This window comes from Theropithecus gelada, chromosome 1, assembly GCF_003255815.1.
Source record: "Theropithecus gelada isolate Dixy chromosome 1, Tgel_1.0, whole genome shotgun sequence".
Classification (NCBI taxonomy): Eukaryota; Metazoa; Chordata; class Mammalia; order Primates; family Cercopithecidae; genus Theropithecus; species Theropithecus gelada.
In genome coordinates this window covers 116,191,667-116,214,612 of record NC_037668.1, presented here as the reverse complement: position 1 = coordinate 116,214,612, position 22,946 = coordinate 116,191,667, and positions in this window count along the sequence as shown.

Here is a 22,946-nt window from a genome sequence, read left to right as displayed (position 1 = left end):
TGTTTTTAGTGGTTAAATTTTATATATGGACCATCATTCATTTAACTTTACCCCTTTAATGGTCATTTATATTTAGTTTTAAATATTATAAGAAATTTTGTTTAAACATTTCTAATAAATATATTTACACACTTAACTGTTTAATCTTAAGGAGAAATGCTTGAAAGTATGATACCTGTGTCTAAAGAACCCATCTCTGCTCATCTCCCTTTTTTATAAGATTAAGTCCAAATTTCTTAGCATGTATACAAGAGCTTTCAAAATCTAGTCTTAGGCTATTAGTCTTCTGGATTTATATCATTGCTCCAAAACATACATAACACTGATACAGAATTTTTCAAAAGCTAATATACTTCTACATCTTTATTTTTATTTCTTGCTGTTCTATCTGGAATGCTTGCCTCCACATTTTCCTGTTCTATTTAATTTCTATTTATCCTTTAATATCCAGCTCAAACGTTCTTCTCTGTATCATCTTCTAATTCTTCATAAGTAAAATAAATTTCTTTCATCTGTGCACCTACATATTAATGAGTTGTTGGATTGCAGTGTTTCTCAAAGGTCTTTCTTTCCCTCTATCAGTTGTCAGTCATGAAATCCTTAGTAAGCATCTATTAAGTGCTAGGCCTTGTGTTAGATGAGCAAAACAGACCCAACTAACTTATCTTATGCAGCTGATATTCTTCTATATTTTAGAAATATGTTCATTGCAAAAGTTTTTTGATCATGTTATGAAAAATGGAAGCAACTGTATGTTCAACAGAGAATTTAACTAAATTATGATCTATTCTCATAACATGATATCATTTTTAGTCTCTATCACTGGGCAGCATGAACAACAGAGGTTGTCATGACTACTAGTTGGGCCAGGGTTAAAATTACAAATAAATAGCTTTCTCTCACCAGTCAATAATGATAAATCATTAGTGGCTGATTGGAGTGTGTGTTGAGAATGTTTAGTGGTCTAGCTTGGGACTGGGAGTATTTGCCGTATCTGGGCTTGAAGGATGCATTTTCAGCACTTGCTTGGGGTTTGGGAACTTAAGAAGAAATACAAAGACTGGGTGAAGAGAGAAAATTGGGTTAGGTGAAGGACTAGAGAAAAAACCTAAAGGCCTTGAATGTTGTGCAAAGCACCCTGAATTCTTCCATGGTTGGGGAGAAGGCAGTAGGTAAAACCTGTCTTAAATATCTTCTTCTCTCTTCTTTATGGGCCATCGTCTCTCAGCATCTTCCTAAACACTATCCATTAGGTTTAGGAGCCTAATGATTTTATGCTCTTCAATTGCCAATTTTCTTCCACCATGTTGCCCTGCTAGAAAGTATCCTATCTCATATTCTTAACTCTTCTCTCCTGGCCAAACATTGCTGGCCTTTCATTCTGTTAGGTACTAATAATCTAAGTTAAATAGAGGTATCCACATGGGGCTGGGATGCATAATAATTGGCATTTTTTAGATATGATGAACACTGTTGTTAAGGGTATTCCTAAATCTACAAACATTTATGGTTATTTCTTTAGGATGCCTGTAGATAGGATGATTATAGATATAGTCAGGATGACTCAGTACCCTCTTTCATCTTGCCATAGAAGTTTCTTTTGCCCACAGTGTAAATTGTTGGTGGTAAGAACTGCAGATACTCGTGAGGAGGGGGCCTTTTTAGATTGGCTTAAAAAACTAAATAGGAAGAAACCTCTCCAATACAACCCTTAAGTCAAAAGAAATAGTGAAATAATTGGCGTGGGTGGGAATTACACTTTTACTCTGAGGTGGGAAAAGGAACTATGAAACAGGAGGGGATATAAAGTATTTTTAATATGGAAATACATCTTATTAAACCAGTATATTTAATCATTTAAATTAAATCATACTGTGCTATAATGGCATGGTAACTACTTTGTTCTTTGGAGAAATACTCACTGTTGATTCAAGGTTATTATAAAAGTCTAGGAAGCTCATGACTGTTTTTGAAATTCCTTGTCATATATTAGCATAAAACAATAATTACCAAATTATGTGATAGTCTCAGGAACCACTCTTAAGAGCCTTGGAATCAAAATAGCTCCATCAGTATCAATAGATTCGATGTGTGGCTTAGTTTTAATTGCACTTAGGAGAACCTATTTGTTTTTAACATTTGAAAGCAAGTCTAAATTGTGTCCAGTGGGGGCACTTAGAGTAGCAGGCTTTGGCACCTGCCTCAGGTAAGAAAAGTTTTTGTTTATTTCATTAGCGCTTGATGCTTTGACAGACTATAGCTTTCCACTTACTGCATGAAGAGCTGCCAGCCATTCCTGCTGGGATAAGCTAGTATGGGACTAGCAATGAACTTCTGAAAGAAGTTATTATGCCTTATATGGTTGATCTCCCATGCAAATAAAAGAAGCATCTCATACTGTAGCTAAATGGAATTGGTATTTCATCCAATGTAAATGTATGCCAGCGTGCTTTCTGGCTTTTATCAACCACTGCATCTCTCTCCAAAGCAGATTCCAAGTTCATCTGTCTATAGGGCAGCTGCAAGTCAGGGATGGAATGATGAAGACTCACAGATCTGTGTAGAATAAAAAGGGATCAATCAGATCAGCATGTACTTACCAATAATGCCTAAAGCATTTGTTATAATGCAGATTCCAGAGATGCAACGCCTTAAAGATTCAGCAGGTCTGAGTAGCTAATATTTATTGTGCTATTTTTTAAACACGTTAAGCACGCTTTGCCTCTGGGCTTTTGCACTTGCTGTTTCCTCTGCACAAACCACTTTTCCTCCAGATATCTTTTTGGCTCACTCTTTTGTCTCCATCAGGCCTGCACTAAAATGTCACCTTCTCGGTTAGGCTTCCTTTCATTATATTAAAAATAACAACTTCAGAATTCCCTGTATTCCTACCATCTTAATTTCTTTTCCATTGCTCCTAAGTCATATAGTATCAATTTTATATTACATATACTTATTTATCTAGAGTCTGAAATGAAACTCAAGAAGATGGAAATTTTTGTCAATTGTGCTAAATCTCTAGTGCCTAAATAATGTCTAAGCTACGGTGGGTACTTGGTAAGCCTCTGTCCATTGAATGAAAATGACTAACATTTATTGAGCACTTCTTAGTTACTAGGTACTGTTCTAAGGGCTTTACATAAAATAGTTAATTTAATTCCTTCAAGAGGTCTAGGAAGTCGGAATTATGATTATGTCTATACCATTACAGATAAGAAAACTGAAGCTAAATATTGTACCAGGTCATCCAGGTGGTACGTGGTTGAGGCAGAATTTGAATCTGGGTAATCTGATTACAGATCTCATCCCTCTGACCATATGCTCTAGTGACATAGATGATGTCTTTAATATTTTCTCTGTGGAAAATCCAAAGGCAGAGTTCTTATGTTTGTTTCGTGTGGGTGACATTTGGAAAAGGCTAAAGGCAAAACACTAAAGCAAAGGTTAGCCTAGTAAATACTACAAGATTTCCCCCCTTGCATTCTGGCCTAGGGTAATCTTCTCCTTAATAGTCCAGTGTTATTTTTAAAGAGCTTGAATTTTTAGAATAAAGCCAATCTGACTTTTGTAGCTATCGGGTTGGCCAGGCTCTAGGTGGGAATAGGAATGTTATGGGAGAGGTGGGGTGGCGTGGCTTGGCAGGGTCTCTGTCACTCATTCTCAAACCAGACTCATCCAAAATCTCATGGATAATAGGGTGGTGCCATCCTTTTGAAGTTTTTGGAGTAAGAATGGATCACTGGCTCATATAACTGTACTGGCTGATTTGGCGAATCTGACTGGCTACGTGGGTGTCAGCCTGGTCTTTTTCCACCCCAGGTATGTTCTTCCTAAAGTACAGCATTTAGTCAAAGAGAACTTTGGTTACTTCTGCTTTTCAACTCTTATAAATATTTTATTTGAGTTCTGACCAGGTCATTATGATGACCTCTAGGGTCCTTGAAAAGTCAAATTCTTACTGGAATCAGGTATGCTGGGAGAAATTTGTTGAGTGTTGATGATCATCTTTCCAAATCTCTGTCACAAGTGAACGAAAATATACTAACTTCCCACTCTTAGAAGAATATATGTTATCTGTGTATATTTATTGATTGATACTTAAGTATGGTCCTTGACCCATATTGTTTTCAATCATTAAGGAAGCTATTATTTGGTTATTAAAGAATGAAATCTATTTTTAAAATTCGTTACCCTTCTTAAATTCATTCAGAGGCCACAAGGCTGTTTTGACTTAATTATGATTGAAAATGAACAGATGTGAATGACCTACTCTAGACTATCCTATAGTAAAGGAAGGAAAAGGGTCAAGATTTTTAAATCCCTGACTCGGAGTCCAATATTTCAGCCTCAAATATCTAACTAATATAAAATTTCTGACAACCACCTAACACAAACAGAAGCCTATGGAAACCTCATTTTCCACTGAGCAATATCACATTTGTAAAGATAATATTAATACAAAATTTTAATGCTCTGTGGATCATTATCTGGCAACAGACCAACAGCAGAGCATAAAACATTAACAACTAAAAGCGGGTTCTGAGTTTTTGGAGTTTCTAATTGTTGTTCATTATAAAAAGCCACCAAAATCATCTTGAGCTGATTCACGGAGAATTAAATAGATTTGGTTTAATAAAAGTCTTCAGGTCTCTGAATAAATTATGAATGCATCTTGACTTTAGAAGGATACATTGGCATTAGGAAATGGTAATGAACAGGCATTCGAGGTGGGGGGACCCTTCTGCCGATCATCCCATTTGAAACCGATTAACAGCTGATGAAATGAAAGTGTTTTCATGGATAGATGTGCAACAAGTCATGAGTTGTGGACTTTAATAATATATTTTCTTCACAAGCAATAACACAGCAATTAGGAGATGCTCATTGAGGTAGAAATAATGGTAACTGCTGTGCAGATTAGGTTTGCTGAAGGGAGCGCTCAGACATACACTAAAACAACATATTCTAGGTTCTTGTTGGTGTGTAATTTCCAGTTTATTTACTTATCATCTCAGTTAAAGAGGACTCTTGGCAGTAATGAGGCTACATAGAATAGTTTAAGATGTTACAAATTATATAAAAGATAAATCTAATGATTACCTATTCTAATGACAGTGCAATCTTGTCTTTCCTCGTGGGGAAATTGTATGGTGGTGAGACGCTCATAGCTGGGGAGACGCTCATAGCTGGGGAGACTGCTGTGGTTAAAATGTATTCATTATTTTTCTGCCTGCTTTGCTTCTGCATGGCTGTTCATGAAAGCTGGGTAATTCACTCGAGCAGGAACCACTTACCACAAACCTTTCACTGGTGCTGCAGTGCCTGTAAGCAACCTGGTAAATATATAAAAATAATACGCTGGAAAACAGGATGGAAAATTTGTCAGCAACAGGAGAATGACCTACAATGGTGTTACCAAAATAAGGGAAAGAAGGGTCGGGGGAAATAGCATATTGCCTCCTCATTTCTATTTACTATAATTGCCTTGAAAGTAAATACTCATGAAAGACATATAATGAAACTTCAGAGCAGACCGTATTTCCGAGGACGTCTGCATTCACTGGCAGGAGCAAGCTGGAGGAAACACGGAAGACTTGAGCAGAATTTTGAGATTCACGGCTTGCTTGAGGACTAACACCAAGTGGCAGAAGAAATAAAGATCATTTTTTTCTTTTTCTTAATTGTGTCTTGTTCCAGATCAAATGGATTTTTTCCCCATGAGAATCTCCCTTTCCACACTTTCCCAGCTAAATGCAGAAAAGCTTAGGAAAGTAAATAATAATAATAAACCTTCCCACTTAATGTGGGAAGATAGTTGGGAGAAATCTCTATGTGACAAATAAGTGACTTGAAAGAAAGATGGAGCCGGCCGGGCGCGGTGGCTCACGCCTGTAATCCCAGCACTTTGGGAGACAGAGGCGGGCGGATCACAAGCTCACGAGATCGAGACCACGGTGAAACCCCGTCTCTACTAAAAATACAAAAAATTAGCCGGGCGCGGTTGTGGGCGCCTGTAGTCCCAGCTACTCGGGAGGCTGAGGCAGGAGAATGGCGTGAACCCGGGAGGCGGAGCTTGCAGTGAGCTGAGATCGCGCCACTGCACTCCAGCCTGGGCGACAGAGCGAGACTCCGTCTCAAAAAAAAAAAAAAAAAAAAAAAAAAAGAAAGATGGAGCCAAACTTCTGGTGTAAGGTCTCGTATTTATTATTTGGTGACATTCAGTTTATGTGGTCTTATGTTTTTTATTTTTAGTTTTTAATTCTCTGATTTAAACACTGCTCCTCACCATGCCGAATCATTTGAAATTGGTGTTTAGGATATGCCTCTAATTCTGTTAATTAGTAGCAGCATATTTGACGGTGTAGCTCGTATTGAAAGCTGTTCCTTTCATACCCTTAAGGTAGAAAATGCTTTCTCATTATTCAGGAGAATAGCAGAGGTGTGGATGGCAACATCCACTCCAAAATTCCAATCCCATGGCAGGCGTTGTTAATTGGCATTGCGGCCGCTTTCTTTGGAGCCTGGAGGTGGCCTCTGAAGCTTTGCTTTCAGAAGAAGCACCTGAGTCAGCTACTGTGAGAATAGAGAGGTGAGATGAAACCCATTTGCCTCTTCCTGCTGTAAGGTTACTCTAAGAGGGATCAGTGTGATGTCCTGAGCTCTAGACTCTGTTCTTGGTTCCGTATTCCTTTTCATTTCTGGCTACTTTCTTTAGTTCAAGCAGGGGAACAGTTCCAGATTTTGAATAAAAAGATACAAGTTCTGCTTTTGTCTTAGGATAAATTAATTGCTGTTAAAACCTCCAAACCTCAGTGGCTTAATACAATTAAGGTTTATTCTCATGCAGGTCCTAGACCAATCCTGTATTGCTATGGGGCTCTGCTCTATGCCACTCTACACTGTCTTCCATCTAGAGGCTCTGAGTTTTCTCTAAGGCCTTAGAATCTTCCACTGGGTCCTCTGCCTATGCCCCGGAGGAAAAAGATTGCAAAAGAGATTTCAGGGAAATGTAGCTTGGTTGTGTGTCTAAAATAGGGATTGGCAAACCTTTTCTTTAAAGGGCCAGATGGGAAATATTTTAGGCTTTTCGGACAATACAGCCCCTGCTTCAATTCCTCAGCTCTGCTGTGGTAGCATGAAAGCAGTCCCTGACAATATGTAAATAAATGAGTGTGTCTGGGTTCTAACAAAACTTCATTCCCAACAAGAGGTGGCAAGCTGGATTTGGCCAGTGAGCCATGATTTGTGAACATCTGGTCCGGGAGGAAAAGTAAATCGATTTGGTCAGCATGTAGCAGAGTACAGTGATTCTACAAGCTGTGTGATATTGGGCAAGTGACTTATCCTCTCTGAACTTTTTTCTCATCAGTTAAACAAAAAGGCTATAACATCTTCCTTGATTTATCTCGGTATTGTTGTGAAGATCAAGTGAGATAATGGATCATTAGAACTTTGTAAACTATAAAATTATATATGCATGTATTCATAAATGTACAGAAATACCCATCAAAGACAGTTGCGTTGCAGCTCTGTTCTTCACATAGACAGAGGGCCACCCATAGATTGGAGCAAAACAAGGGGAAAAACACCATTATTAACATACTTAAGTAATATTGAAATTATTTCTGAAAATCCAATGGACTTAAACTAATCCAATTCTTGGTTTATTCTTTCCATGAAAATGTCAGCTTGGATCTAACTGGAGGTTTCTGGGCAGTTAGAAAAATAAATCAATGTTTGATTATACCAGTCAACACAAAAACTTTACTAGAGGACTTGTTACAGATACAACTGGAACTTCTTTGGAAAAGATCTTTGTTCTAATAATGAAACAAGTTTATCACTATATGCAAAGTTTGTTAGTTTGCCAGGGCTGTCACAGCAAAGATTTAAACAACAGAAATTTATTTCCTTATAGTTCTGGGGGCTAGAAGTCCAAGATGAAGGTGTTGGCATAGTTGGTTTCCTCTAAGGGCCTCTCTCCTTGGCTTACAGAGGGTATCTTCAATTGTTTTCACATTGTCTTCCCTTTGTGCCTGAGTCCTAATCTCCTCTTCTCATACAGACAATGGCCCTATTGAATGAAGGCCCACCGATATGCTCTCATTCAACCTAATTACCTCTCTAAAGGCCATATCTCCAAATATCACATTTTGGGCTACTGGGGTTAAGGCTTCAACATATGAATGGATGGGGTGTGGTCAGGCACAATTCAGTCCATAACACAAAATTTCTGCTTTCACTCTAAAGAGACAAAGATATCTCTTAGGACCCTGAACCAGTTTAATTGTTTTTGCCCTTATAGATCTGTCTTTCAAGTGGCTCCTTTCTCCCTAGCTACTACTGTCCTTTATTGCCTTTTTATCCTTTCTCCCCTTCATGTTATTAAAAAATCTTTCCTAAGTCATTTTGACACACAAAAATGGAGTTTGGATAAAGAGGGAAGAAAGAGAAGAACATTTGGTTCTCTGTCCCATTTTCACTTTTCTCTACAGTTTTACTTGTTGACCTTAGTAGTTTGAGTCTAGAGGGAACAGCTTTCAGGAAAAGGAAAGACAAAAATAGATATTAATTGGTGACAAAATAAAGCATTTGTATCTCACTACTATTATAGAGAAGAAGCTGTTCCGTCCGTCCGTGTGTGTGTGTGTGTGTGTGTGTGTGTGTTTCCTGCCTTAACCGTTTTATACCAATATGATGAGTGATACAATGAAAGTTCTAAAAGCAGCATTATACATATTAATTAATGATTGAAAAGCACTTTGAAAATGAAAAAGCATTTCTATGAGCAAATGCAAGGCCATATTATTATTGTCATACCAGTAAAAACATCACCATTATGGGATGCTGATCCTTATCAAATCTGCTTGAAGCTCCATTTTCAATGTATTATAATGCTCAGATTTTACTGTTTAAAATTCTGTATTATCAAAAAGTTATTAGCTAGGCAGGGTGGTGCACACCTGTAGTCACAGCTACTCAAGAGGCTGGGTGGGAGGATTGCCTAAGACTAGGAGTTCGAGGCTGCAGTGAGTGAGCTGTAAACGTACCATTGCACTTCAGCCTGGGTGATGGAGAGGGAACCTGTCTCTAACAACAATAACAACAACAACAACAACAACAACAGGTTATCAATAAAAACATTGAAAAGTCAAAGCACTCTAGAAAAAAACAGACTGTGTGGCCTATTAAATCTAGTTCCTATATTGTGACTCAGATGAATACAATATCATGCTATGATTAGCATTTGATAATTTGAGTTTTTAAAAATGCAAACCTTTTGCTTAAAAAACACCAATGACTTCCCACGCTTGTAAGATGAATCTATACTGCCTAACATGGCTTGTTTTCACCCTTTAACTCTGAATCATTCCACAAATACTCATTAAGCCTCTGTCATAGGCCAGGCATGGTTGATCATGCTGAAGATACAGCAGTGATCAAAACAGACAAAAACCCTTGCCCTGCTTGAACTTGGTAATACCAGATTGTGGGCCTTCGCTCACACTCTTAGCTCTGCCTGAGGCTTTCTCTCTATCTCCCCATTATTCTGCCTTTACATGATCAACTCTTATTCATCCTTCTAGTCTCGCTGTAGAGACCATATATTTAGGAAGTATAATGGTTAATTTAATGTGTCAATTTAGGTGGGCCACAGTGTTCACATATTTGGTCAAACCTGATTCTGGATGTTTCTATGAAGGTGTTTTTTTGGATGAAATTGACATTTAAATTGGTGGACTTTGAGTAAAGCAGATTGCCTTCCATGATGTGTGTAGCCCTCATTCAGTTGGTTGAAGGCCTGAATAGAGCAATGACCTCTCCTTATCAAGAAGTGGTTCTGCTGTCCTTGGACTCAAAATACAACTCTTTCTTTAGTCTCTAGCCTTCTCACCCATCCCATCAGATTTTGGACTTGCCAAGCCTCTACAATAATGTGAACCAATTTCCTAAAATAAATCTATATATACACATCCTATTGGTTTTATTCCTCTGGAGAACTCTGACTAATACAACAAGGCCCTCCTGACACTTCAAGTCTGTGTTAGGAGCTCTTCCTATACTTTCTCATAGCATTCTGTGCAGTTCCTAGCATAGATGTCATCGTAGTGATCTTCATAAATGTGTATTAAGTACCTGTTTGCTTGTTGGTATCCCCTACTAAACTTTAAGTATCTTTAGTATAAGGGACATCTCTGTTTTTCTCACCATTATGCCAGCTCCATAATTTTAAAATGGAAGGTATTTACCTTAAATAGAAGCTTCTGTCTTCAGGAAAATTTTGAGAAAGTTTTATTGCATTTATTTACAATTTGGGTGTGTATCATTCTTTGAACATTAAATTCTAATCTGAGTTCCAAACATTCCCCAAGGTGGCCTCGGTAAAGCTGAGATCAAGGGGAAGCCAAGAGTAATAGAGATGTGGTATTGCCCACGGTAATTTACTTTAATTCTATTTCTGAGTCTCTAAATATCCACTCTCAGAACCATGTTGCTTTGACTATTTCCATGTATACTTCTTTTGTTTACTAAATTCAAGAATTGTATATAATTTATGGATCATTTTATCCCTTGGTGGCCACAATGCTTTTTCATAAGAATCTGCCTCCTTCCATAGTCTTGGCTTGCAGAATCCTATTGCTAGGCCATCCCATCAGTGTCTACTCAGATCATTGCTTCTAAGAGAAAATTTTCTCTTGAAAAATGGCAAATTTTCTTTTTGTCCCTATTAATAACATCTATAACTGTATCACTGGCATGTCTATTTCAAGGCTGAGGCATACAAAAGAGAAAAAAAATTGTTCTCATGACAAACCAAAAAACTACTTGTGAGTTTTGTGGTAACATTATTCTAAAGTAGAATTCAGTTATGTGTTTTGTTGATTTTGCGGAGTTCTCCCTTCTGATAATTACCATATCAGAAGGACTTTGTAATTAGGAGATTCATCCTATAAGATCTTCTCCTGCCTCCTTAGGACAGCACTACACTCAGTTTCTAAAAGGCTGATGAGATATCTGACTGCCTGCTAGCTTTTTATGTAATTGTTCCTTTGCCATAGAAATGTTGACTTCCTGTTATCCACAATTTCAGTCTGTCTGAACTTAGGAAGTTAACCATTCAGGAAAGAAACATCAACATTCTTTTAGCTTCTTGCTGACTACAAATGATGTAAAGTAGTTTACAATGGAGAGAAGGCTGCTGGTGTAGCTATGAGTCATTCCTGCCCAGATCTCCTGTGACTCATTTTCCTTCATTAAACTGAGCAGAGTCAATAGCCCTTCATTTTTCTGAACAGTAGATATAACTGCACTAATGGCTGGCTGTTGAACAAGTTTATGTTCTAATTTATTTATTAAGCAACAGTAAAACAAGTATAAAGTACCCATCAATGAATAATGGGAGACATTAGTGTTTCTGCCTATGAATTAGACCTAAAACAGAGCTTCTTTTTATAAAAATGAAGGTTGTGCTAGTCCCTGTCAACAGAGCAAAAAAATTAATTTTTGAGTATCTCATTCCTCCCATTTTTAGACCTTGTTCCAAACTGGTAGCTACCCGAGAAGTCTCATTGCCCAGGGCTGACTTTCTTTGACCCAACAGCCATAGGATTTCCTACCCCACTGTTTCCTGCCTTGGTTTCCTCTTTGCATACCCCCTCTCTTTTGCCCCACTTCTTTCTCTCCATCTGAATACTTTGCCTATTGATTTCCTTACCCCTCATCCAACATTCCAATTAAACTTACTGATTTACATCTGAAAACCTCAGGGCTCTAATGTGCTAGCATTTAACCCGATCTGCTTATCCCTAATAGGATTAAAATAGGTGAATTTTTTTTTTTTTTCCAGTGGCCCTACATTTGTCATCTACCACAAAAGGTAATCTAATGTTGGACTTGAGAATTTAAGAGCGGAACTCTGGAATTAGATAGATCTTGGTTTGAATTCATTGCTTACTAGATGAGTGACTTTGAGTACGTTGTCTAACTTTTGTAGGCCACAAGAGTCCTTATTTACAAAACAGGGATAATAATAAGAATTTGTAGATGAATGAGGTGACGTACATATAAGAGTATTTATCAAGATGAGTGATAAAAATGTTCTCCCATGATTATGTGAAGTCTAGGTATATTTGTTTTCTGTCAAAATGTATTTGGGGAATTTCTTAACCACTACATAATCTTTGGTGGTTTTGAAATAAATGTCTAGCCAAATGATGTGACTTCTTTTTTCTTTTTGCACAGAAGCCAGAAACAAGTTGGGAGAGAAATTGAACTGGTTGCTAGGAATATGATTGGTTTATATTCACTAGTGGGTCAAGTGATGGGATACTTACGTAACACATAACGTGCTTCCTTCAGTGTCTGGAACCTAGTAGGCATTCAATATATGGTTATAGTTACTGTTACAATCATAGCAGATGGGAAGAAACCATTTGGGAGGTAATTCATTTTAATTTCTCTTCTAAGCCATCATTGTTTCAAAAATATTTATCAGTACTATTAATAGGTAGTTCCTTACTATTTTTATATAGTACTTTATTACCTACACAGGTGTTATTTTGTTTACTTCTGAAAACAATCCTACTACATTTCTGCTTAACATTGTTTCTGATTTATAAGAAGCTGAGACTCAGAGATAAAGTGACCATATAATTTCTGGTCCGAACCAGGTATTTTGAGAGTGAAAGGGGCATTAAACTGGAATCATCCTAGGCAAACTGGGAGGTTTGTTTACTTTATTCAGAGGGGTCATGAATGTTCCAAAAGCCATCTATCTTGAAAAGTGACAGATTTTGGACTAGAAGGCAAATCTAATTACTGTATTTAAGACTCTGCTAGAATTTCTAGGCATGTAGGAAATTAGTCTCTTGAGGTCTGTGTGATCATTACCATAAAGAAGTACAGACAAAGCTGCCACACCAAATAGGTGCTGACCTGTTCTGCTAATGTGCTGGACTGGCCATAAGGATAAGGGATTGCAATCATATCATGAGATTCCCCATTCTTTTCTTACCTAATGAAGTCACTTATTTATTCATTGAATAAACCTGTATTGAACACTCACAGACTCACTCATCTATTGCTACATAACAAACCACCCCCAAAATTAACGGCTTAAAACAACAATACTTTTATTTATTCATGAATCTATGGGTATGTAGTTTTGACTAGGTTCAGCTCTGTGGTTCATCTGCAGGTCTCATGTGGAGTCATTCATGAGGTTGTAGTCAGACATGGCAACAACATGGCTGGATGGCTTCCTATGGCCTCACTCACGTGTCTAGCAATTGGTTCTCACTGTCAAGTGTTTGGTGAAATAATTCTCAGCTGAAATAGCTCATTTTCACTCCATGTGGCCTCTTATCTTTAAAAATGTTAGCCTAGGCTCTTTACAAGGTGGCCACATCACCTCAAGAGAGTGAAAGCAGAAGCTTCACAGCTTCTGGAGGCCTTGGTTTGGAGCTGGCACACTATTATCCTGCCTCAATCTATTGGTCAGGATAAGTTATAAGCTCAACCTTGATTCAAAGGTTAGGGAAAGGAACTTGACCTCTTAATGGTAGCAGCAGAGAACCCTGCAAGCAAAGTATGCTGCAAAGAGAAGGGTGGTGCACACATGTATGGGAGAAATTTATAGTTTTTTATTATCTATCATCTATCCTAAAACATCCAAAACATACAAGTCTTTTTTTTAAAAACCAGATCTGGAGACAGCCAGTATACTGGCAACTTGACACTTGACCTACACACCTTCAATTCAGCATCAAAAAGGTAAGGTTGAGTTAGAGATATTTGATTTGGTAAGTGACTTCAGCTTTAGCCAGGAAGCATTAGATTGAAAGAGAAAAAAAACCTTGCTAGATAATAAAGCCAGTTAGATTTATTGTATTTATGACAGTAGGGAATTCCTTTAATCACATATTCTCAAGTGCCTTTGGGAACATAGACAATAATAAAGTGTATGCTGAGAGGAATCAGTGACAGTATTCTCCCCAAGGAGAAAAAATGATACTGAAGCTCATCATTCCAGTGTTTCTTGAGGGGCTCAGAAGAGCAAATCTTACAGCTGCCCACAACCTCGATACATGGAGCGCTGGCCTGGAAACTCCTTAGGAAAACTGTTAGGATACGTAGCCCGCTCTGTTCCAGAAAGCCAGTTTATTTAACCGTGTAAGGTAGTGCAAGGGACTTAGAGAGAAAAAGGCTGAATTGGATCCCCTCTCTTTAGTTAGGCAGGCATCATATATCTGGGTGGCTTTGTGGTTTGTGTCACTGGTCCTAACTAATGGGGACTAGGTTCCAGATGGTTGGTTGCAAACTATACCATGTAGTGGCCCAGATGGCTCTAGTAATCAAATTAAATGCTGGCTATCAATTAATGTGCAGATACTTAGCACCCATTATGTGCTGGACTTTGTGAAGAGACATAGAAATATAGGACTAGTTTTTTTTCTCTCATCTAAATCTGTAGTCTAATTATAAGTTGTAAGAGCATGAAAGGACAAAAACAAAAGTCAACTTTTATTTCTATTTCTTTGACAATGTGTAAAATCAAACACGGGAGAAAATGACGCATGTGTTTATAAAAACCATTCCTTAAAATTGTATTCTTTATGTGTGATGCATCAGAGAAACTGCTTAAATATGATTAAATGATTTCCATTGGTGTGGAGATGTAGTAGTGAGATGTGCAACATAAGCAGGATAACATTATTGCCACAAGGGCTCAGAGACTCATTTGTTAGCTTTGCTTCACTTATAGCCAATGATAATAGGCAAACTATGTTGAGGACTATGTACTGTGAACTCTTTTAAGTACTTCATGTTTATTATCTAATTTAATCTTGTTTCAAAGCTCTGAGATAGTTGCCATCACTATTCATTTGTGCCCTTACCTGACATGGTTTGGGTGTCCCCACCCAAATCTTATCTTGAATTGTAGTTCCCATAATCCCCATCGTCATGGGAGGGACCTGGTGGGAAATGATTGGATCATGGGGGCTCTTTCCCCAGTGCTGTCCTTGTGATAGTGAGTGAGTTCTCACAAGATCTGATGGTTTTATAAGCATCTGGTATTTTCCCTGCTTGCTCTCACTCTCTCTCCTGCTGCCCTGTGAAGAGGTACCTTACTCTATGATTGTAAGTTTCCTGAGGCCTTCTCAGCCATGCAGAACTCTGAGTCAATTAAACCTCTTTCCTTTACAAATTACCCAGTCTCAGGTGTTTTTTCATAGCAGCATGAAAACAGACTAATACACCATCCAAATGTCATGTCAAATTGTAATCTCCAGTGCTGGAAAAGGGGCATGGTGTGAGGCGATTGGCTGTTCTCGTGATTGTGAGTGAATTCTCATGAGATCTGGTTGTTTAAAAGTGTGTATCATCTCCCTCTTCACTCTCTTCCCCCTGCTTAGCTATGTAAGACCTGCCGCCTTCCCCTTCGGCTGTGACTGCAAGTTTTCTGAGGCATCCCCAGCCATGCTTTCTGTATAGCCCAAGGAATCATGAGCCAATTAAACCTCGTTTCATTATAAATTGTCCAATTTCAGGCATTTCTTTATAGCAGTGTGAGAATGAACTGATACACCTGGGAACACGTAGCATGCCCAAGGTCGCATAGTCAGGAAGTATCACAGGATCCCAGACATGGGCAGTCAAGAGTTTGAGTGACAACTATGTATTTCATTTGGTCTTGACCTTGTACAAATCAGGGTTCTTGGTTGTAAACAGGGGAAATTGACTGTTTAACTGAAGCAAAAAAGCAATGTATGGGGGAAATATAAGGGATTTCTTTAGCCAGGAAGTCTTGAGAACCAGGCTCACAAAATAGGCAGAAGCCAAAGCATATTTGGCAGCAAATTTTACAGAAATATACCACAGAAATAGTCAACTTGGGAAGCTACTACTAAAGCTGCTGCCAGTGGCCACTTGCCCCTGGTCTCTGGGCTCTTCACCCACAACCACTGCCAATAGCAGCCCTTGGCCCCTTCATCTCCATAGCAAGCCCCAATATCATGCCTACAACTCAGTGCCTGGGAAGAGAGGAAAGGAATGTTGTTTCTCTCTTTGCCCCTGATTCCCACCTCTTTTGGAATTACTCTTAAACAGGGAAGGTGTTTGCATGCTGGGTGGGCTAACACACAATTGACAAATGTCCACTTCTGGTCTTCCCAATATGTTACTGGAACATGCAGGTCAGTTTCTTTTCACAGTCCCAGATGTGGAGATTTCCTATTCCTCAGTTACTGTTGCTGTTTTCTGTCTTGACACCACTCCTCACATAGCCATGCCTGTGTCCTTGCCCCATCTCCAACCTGTGTAAGTTCCCCCACTCTTGCTGTTGCCCCTGGAGCCATCTTAAGATGGAAGAAAGCTCCTCTTCCACGGAATTATATGTTTGTTCAATCAACCCTAAATGGTCAGGATTGAAGACTCTGGTTCAGGAATTAGAAGGACATTTGAGTAATAACCCTCAAATTCAAAAGTTTTTCAGAAGTTTAATGAATTCAGTTTAGTTCAAGAAGTAATTATTGAGTACCTACTAAATACCAGCACTTTGCTAGTATCTGGGGCTATAGAGAAGAATATATATCATTCCTGGTGTCAGGGACTTCATAGTTGAGTTAAAAACATCCAAATATACACTATAATTTTACACTTTACTTAGAACTGTTATTGCTTCTCCAATTCCTCTTGGTTAAAAGGATCTTACCATAAAGTAAATGCATTCTGGATGAAAGTAGTAGTACATATTAATGAGTACTTACTGTATGCCAGACAGTGCTCTAAAGGCTTTGTATTTATTAACTCATTAAAACAGCAGCAACAGTGATTTTTATTCTAATTTCTGCCACCCAGTGATGCTTAGCAGAGTGCCGGATATAAAGTAGATGCTCAATCAAAGTTTTTTGAGCTGATGATTACATATGCAGGAGTATGCAGCAAATAAATCCTACGAAGACCCTTTGGGGTTGAAACTTATGGAAGTTTCTAGGAAAGATAAAGTGGAAGAACTAGTTTGAATGTGACATTTGGCAGCTGGATGTCCCTGCTTTCCTATTGGGTGTCCCATCTTGGAAAAGTGAAGACCACCCACAAGGGGTCCCTGGGCAAATGCCCAAATTCACAGTAGGCTAGATTGACCTTGAGGGGAATTAATCTTATGTAAGCAGGACTATACTCATTAATCATTCACAATAAGCTCTTATTTATGCACTAATTTCAAATAGACATATTGAATCCATTTTCCCAAGCAAAAATGGAATTGGATAAATCATAAACAACTAAATTGTAGTTTTGGCACATCACATGGTTTTGTTTCATATTTAGAGTTATTTGCCTCCTAGAGTAACCTAATACAATGGGAACACTCTGCAAAACACTATAGAGAAGGGAGTGTTTTAGAGACTTACATCTGATTTACATTTAAGGAGCATAAAACTAATTTCAGAGAGACTGTGCTACTAAAACATTAAACCTAAGGGACAGCTGTATACAAACACTTACAGGAATGCTGATATGACTGCTTTAAATTAAGATCTTCAAAATAAATTTCTACAACTAGAAATAAGGGTATTTTTAAATGTGCTCAATGGACATAGATACATTATAAATGCTTCCTGGACAAAATAGCTGTTATAGAAGAACATCTTTCTCATGTAAGATTAAAATCTGAAATTGCAAGTAGTAATAAATATATTGATCTGTATTAGTGTAAAAAAGTGACAATATTGTAAGAGCAATAAACAGGTAGGCAACTGATGGCCAATTTCTGAAATTAATTGACTTGTCATTACTGCAACCACTTTTATTCTCACTAAATAGCCCAATTTTTCTTTTTCCTGTAACCACATGTGTACATGAGTGGGAAATTTCCCTCCAAATATATTATTATTTTTAAACTGCTTAAAATAACGTACCTAAAAAAAATAGCCTTCTAAACTTCTGCTGTATAAGTTAGTACATCTGGAAGTCTTTTATGATGCAAAATTGTCAACTTGGAAATTATATATTGCTTTAATATTTTCATTTTCACACATTTTGGGACCTTTGTTAGTAGTTACGTATAGCAACAGTTACTCTGAAAAGTAATAAAAGTAATATCTTTATCCATCAAGAGTTTTTTTATTATTCATCAACTCCCATATACTGTATATAGTCCTTCAAAACCATTTGTATCATGTGTGTGTGTCTGTGTATATGAACACACATATAGTAATGGTGCATTTCCTTTGAACACTCTTTGTAGCTTTCTGCTACATGTCTTTCCTGCGGTGTTATCTATGAAGGTTTAAATGAAATTTATAGCATGCATCATGTATTGTAAGTTTGTCTGTCATATAATAATCAGCATGCAAAAAAAGCCACGTATTTGGACTGTATATTTAAATCTAGTAAGTAATCATATACAAAACAATGCAAAAATGTGAACATTGTATGGCAATTAATAACATCTCTGCCAGTGTAAATACATTTTTTTCCCCATAAATCATTTCCAGCTTGTCAAAATGGATCTGTGCTGGCAAAGAAACAAGGGTAATGTTTCAATTTTCTCCATCTGGCAAGAAATTTTCTGTTACATTTCTTCCTTCCCTTTTTCAGTTACAGAATTTATATGAGCAACTACATACAGTATGATTAAGAAAGGGTGCGGTATGATAGGTGCAGGAACAATGCCGAGTATTAGGGACTTGACTCTGAATAACTGCCCCAAATTGTACATTCATGTCACAAATGCGTAGAACAGAAAATATTTGGTTGTTGAAGCATAAAAATGATTCCCTTTGTAGCAAAACATTGCTCTCATTAAATAAAGCACAACTTTCTTTTAAAACATTTTCCCGTAAGGACTTGAATATATTTTAACTTGTTTGGAATAATTTCTTATACTGATTGATGATGCATTTAAATTTGAAAAAAAAAATTTATGTCATTGTAGAAATTCCGCATGCGCACGCACGCGCACACATACACAGATTCCCAATAAGGATCTAGGGGAGAATCTACCCTTTCATGATCCAATATTTAAAACAAAACTCAATACAGCAAGCATACTGTATACATAGAGTGCTTACAGATATCTAGCAAAGCAAAGTATTAGTGTTTTTAACCACAAAAACATTTATAATTTACTCTGATCATGAGAATATGAATCTATGCACAAATACCAAAATCCACTTATTTTCATGTACATGGATGAAAAATTTCCAACTTCCTTTCCTGTTTATATTAAAATGTTCTCAGAGCTCATGCAGTGTGTTATGCTGCTCAGCTACTCAGCTGTCTACAGTATATATGGGAGAAGGGTTGATAAAAGTGATATATAGGCTGGACACAGTGGCTCACACCTGTAATCCCAGCACCTTGTGAGGCCGAGGTGGGTGGATCACGAGGTCAGTAGTTCAAGACCAGCCTGGCCAATATGGTGAAACCCTGTCTCTACTAAAAATACAAAAATTATCTGGGCATGGTGGTGCATGCTTGTAGTCCCAGCTGCTGGGGAGGCTGAGGCAGGAGAATCGCTTGAACCCAGGAGGCGGAGGTTGCAGTGAGCTGAGATCGTGCCACTGCACTGTAGCCTGGATGACATAGCAAGACTCCATCTCAAAAAAAAAAAAAAAAAAAAAAAGTGATGTATATTTCAGTATGTGTGTGTTTTATGAGAAACCAAGCACAGTAAAACTCTGCTGAAAGGGGCCTGTGTAGCATCTTTTTCCCAATATCTCTGCATTTGGAAGGGCACAGAAAATCCAGAAACACAGAAACTCACTTATGTGTGATTTTAGACTATACTACAAGCTGCTTTAGCAAGTTCATTTTTCTCTCCAATTAAAAAAAAAAAAGTAGTTAGTATGATTAGATCACTAATTGTGCCCTGGAAAGGAGAGGGAGAGAGAGAGTGGGGATGTGCCGGACTCTGGTTTGGATAATTCATGGGCAGATAATCAACAACTGTGAGCACAGACCTCCAGATAAAGTTGTACAGTGAATGAACTGTGAGCATTTCCCCCCCAGGAGGGTGGAGATCAACGCAGCCTCTTTAGGTCACACGATGAAACCAGCTGTGGGTTTTATTTTTGTGTGTGACTTTATCCATCACGTAGGTCATTGAAAGGATGGCTCTAGTATGTTGATATTAATCACTTAGAGCCAGGGTGCTTCAGTTGTCACTTACCCTTGTTGGGGATAGTTTTAGCTGCACATATGGAACATTATTTGTCATGCACTCTTCTGAGACCCCTAGAATGTCAGGACACAACGGATGATTAAAGGATTGAAAAGCAACCTTCACTCTGGATATCTTTGTCTTAAATTGTCAAACTAGAGCTTTACTGCAATTTGACAGTTTAGTTTTCTTTCACCTAAGTTTTATGGGCATATGCCAAAAATAATTTGTACAAAACTTTACTCGAAGAAGTGGCTTGAAACACAAGTCTTGGAATATAAATGTAATCCAATAAATAGTTTCTTCTTCATCCAACCACTAACTTCCTCTTTCTTTTCACTTTTTCTCCCCATCCATAGGAGAATCTATTATTCAATCTAAGGCTCTTATCCTCCATTTTTAACTGATTAACTCTTCACACTATGAGAATTAGTCTCACCTCTACTTGATCTTATTTTAAAAATGATTCTTGCCTCCACTGCTCTATCATCCTGTTATATTCAAACACTCTAAGTATTGAATTGTGCAGGATTCCTCAAACTATGCCACAAGTGAATTACTAGAGCTATCCATAAATCAATTTCTTAGAATCAAAGCATACTTTTTTATTGATATCATAATAGAAAGCATATTTTAAATATATTCATAAAAGATTCTTGATTCCAAAAATTTAATAAAATCATACTGATCAATGGACTCAATATTTTCAAATTATAAATTTTAAGAAGAAAAAGAACAACACTGATACTATATTTAAATGACATTGCAGAAATATCTAAACTGAACGTGCTGTGAGGCTGTGGTTACCATGGTGTGAGGCAATGATGGAGCACATTGGGAAATGGAGAGGTTGACACTAGGGTCATCTACTTCACCCCGGGAAGGACCATTTTGATGTTTCAGGCTGTTACCCAGAGAGGAGCAGGGGAGACAGAAGGGACCCTTAGTCTGCCTTTGAACATCTCAGTAAAGTTTTCTCTGGTCGTTTCCTTTCCCCATTACTGGACAACATCCCTGTATAAATGTTCCATTTTTAAAAGGTCAGATTTCCTCACTTGCCTTGAATTGTTTTGACACTCACTTGCTAGAAGGCAGTAGGATGGAATGGATAGGTTCTCACAGTTCCTTTTAACTCATAAATGCTGTTGATTCTTACCTTCCTTAGTCTGTCATTATTATCTGTCAATAGGGAAAACTGATTTTGTATGGCTCTGTAAAAGCTCAAGGAAAAGTTTTTCTCCATTCAGGCCAATTCTCTGCTAATCTTTCCTTACCCTCTGATCTTTGATTACACTTGTGGAAAGTCAGGCCTGGATCTGGGCAGAGATGTACCAGCAGCTGATTTTCTTCTTGGTTTGGGGCTACTGACAAAAATTCACATGTGGAGCCTCTCTGGGGTTTCTTTTTATTTTTTTTATTTTTTTTATTTTTTTATTTTTTAAATTTATTTATTATTATACTTTAAGTTGTAGGGTACATGTGCATAACCTGCAGGTTTGTTACGTATGTATACTTGTGCCATGTTGGTCTGCTGCACCCATCAACTCGTCATTTGCATCAGGTATAACTCCCAATGCAATCCCTCCCCCCTCCCCCCTCCCCATGATAGGCCCCGGTGTGTGATGTTCCCCTTCCTGAGTCCAAGTGATCTCATTGTTCAGTTCCCACCTATGAGTGAGAACATGTGGTGTTTGGTTTTCTGTTCTTGTGATAGTTTGCTAAGAATGATGGTTTCCAGCTGCATCCATGTCCCTACAAAGGACGCAAACTCATCCTTTTTTATGGCTGCATAGTATTCCATGGTGTATATGTGCCACATTTTCTTAATCCAATCTGTCACTGATGGACATTTGGGTTGATTCCAAGTCTTTGCTATTGTGAATAGTGCTGCAATGAACATACGTGTGCATGTGTCTTTATAGCAGCATAATTTATAATCCTTTGGGTATATCCCCAGTAATGGGATGGCTGGGTCATATGGTACATCTAGTTCTAGATCCTTGAGGAATCGCCATACTGTTTTCCATAATGGTTGAACTAGTTTACAATCCCACCAACAGTGTAAAAGTGTTCCTATTTCTCCACATCCTCTCCAGCACCTGTTGTTTCCTGACTTTTTATTGATCGCCATTCTAACTGGTGTGAGATGGTATCTCATTGTGGTTTCGATTTGCATTTCTCTGATGGCCAGTGATGATGAGCATTTTTTCATATGTCTGTTGGCTGTATGAATGTCTTCTTTTGAGAAATGTCTGTTCATATCCTTTGCCCACTTTTTGATGGGGTTGTTTGGTTTTTTCTTGTAAATTTGATTGAGTTCTTTATAGGTTCTGGATATTAGCCCTTTGTCAGATGAGTAGATTGCAAAAATTTTCTCCCATTCTGTAGGTTGCCTGTTCACTCTGCTGGTAATTTATTTTGCTGTGCAGAAGCTCTTCAGTTTAATTAGATCCCATTGGTAAATTTTGGCTTTTGTTGCCGTTGCTTTTGGTGTTTTAGACATGAAGTCCTTGCCCATGCCTATATCCTGAATGGTATTACCTAGGTTTTCTTCTAGGGTTTTTATGGTTTTAGGTCTAACATTTAAGTCTCTAATCCATCTTGAATCAATTTTTGTATAAGGAGTAAGGAAAGGATCCAGTTTCAGCTTTCTACTTATGGCTAGCCAATTTTCCCAGCACCATTTATTAAATAGGGAATCCTTTCCCCATTTCTTGTTTCTCTCAGGTCTGTCAAAGATCAGATGGCTGTAGATGTGTGGTATTATTTCTGAGGACTC